Source organism: Desmodus rotundus, chromosome 4 (assembly GCF_022682495.2).
Source record: "Desmodus rotundus isolate HL8 chromosome 4, HLdesRot8A.1, whole genome shotgun sequence".
In the NCBI taxonomy this organism is placed as follows: Eukaryota; Metazoa; Chordata; class Mammalia; order Chiroptera; family Phyllostomidae; genus Desmodus; species Desmodus rotundus.
Genome location: NC_071390.1, coordinates 161,740,199 through 161,741,508, shown reverse-complemented (window position 1 = coordinate 161,741,508; position 1,310 = coordinate 161,740,199). Strand labels below are relative to the sequence as shown.

General features: G+C 35.5%; 1 pseudogene; it reads left to right on the top strand.

Annotated features, from left to right (window-relative positions):
• The first annotated feature begins 978 nt into the window (after positions 1-978).
• Positions 979-1,058, top strand: LOC112316944 (small nucleolar RNA U3; annotated as a pseudogene).
• Positions 1,059-1,310: the final 252 nt, after the last annotated feature.

Here is a 1,310-nt window from a genome sequence, read left to right as displayed (position 1 = left end):
AAAAAGGATACATTCTTAGAAACGCATTGGTAGGCAATTTTGTCCTTGTGCAAATATCATAGATTGCATTTACACAAACTTAAATGGTACAGCCTAATACACGCCTAGGCTACTGGACTACACGCTATAGCCTATTGATTGCTTCTGGGCTATGGGCCTGCACATCACGCTCCTGTACAAAACAAAGCAAGATTAAATCAAGCACAACACAAGATGCATGAAGCTGCTGCCAGCGTAACAGGGAATACAGTTTTTCAGAAACTTTTTTTTAAGTTGAAAGAATGCACATTCTTTCAACTTAAAAGAAAGATTACACATGTTATCATTCTAAAAATAATGATAACGTGCATAATACAGTAGATACATGAACCAGGAATGCAGTCATTGATCATTATAAAGCATTAGGTACTGTACATCATTTTATGTGCTAGACTTTCATATGACTGTCATGCAGTGGGTTTGTCACACAGCATTACCACAGACAGATGATTAATGTGTTTTGCTATTTAAGGGCTATCATATCACTAGACAGTAGGAATTTCCATCTCTACTATGACCTTCTGGGAACACTATTATATATACAATTCATTGTTGACCAAAATGTGTTGTGATGAGGCATATGAGATAGGTAAGATAGGTAGATTGATTGGTTTATTATATAAAATGTCTCACTTCATTATGGAGGCTGACACATCCCAAGATCTTCTACAGGGTCCGTTAGCAAGTGGGAGACTCAGAGAACCAATGGTATAGTTCCAGTATGTGTGTAAGGGCCTGAGAAAAGACGGTAGGTTTTGAGACCCAGGAAAAGCCAATGTGTTAGTTTGAGTCTGAAAGCGGGAAAAAAACAAATGTCTCAAATTAAAGCTAGTCAAGCAGAAGGAATTTCTCCTTTTTGAGAAGAGGATAAGCCTTTTTGTTTTATTTAGGCCTTCAACTAATTGGATGAAGCCCACCTTCATTAAAGAATAAACAGATAAGACTATACTTTCAGGGATCATTTCTATAGTTTGTTACTAAAGAATAAACAGCTTCACTCAATGTAACAATTCAAATGTTAATCTCATCAAGAAACACCCTCACAAAAACATCCAGAATGACATTTCACCTAATATCTGGGTACCTTGTGGTCCAATCAAGAATACACATAAGATTAACTATCACAAGTAGATAGATAGGTAAGTAAATGAATGTGTTTATGAAATGCTAGACTCTGCAAGAAAACCTACTGAACTTGAAAATATATTTGCAAATGATATAGCTACAGCATATAAGAAATTCATACAACTCCATTACAAAAAAATCCTATT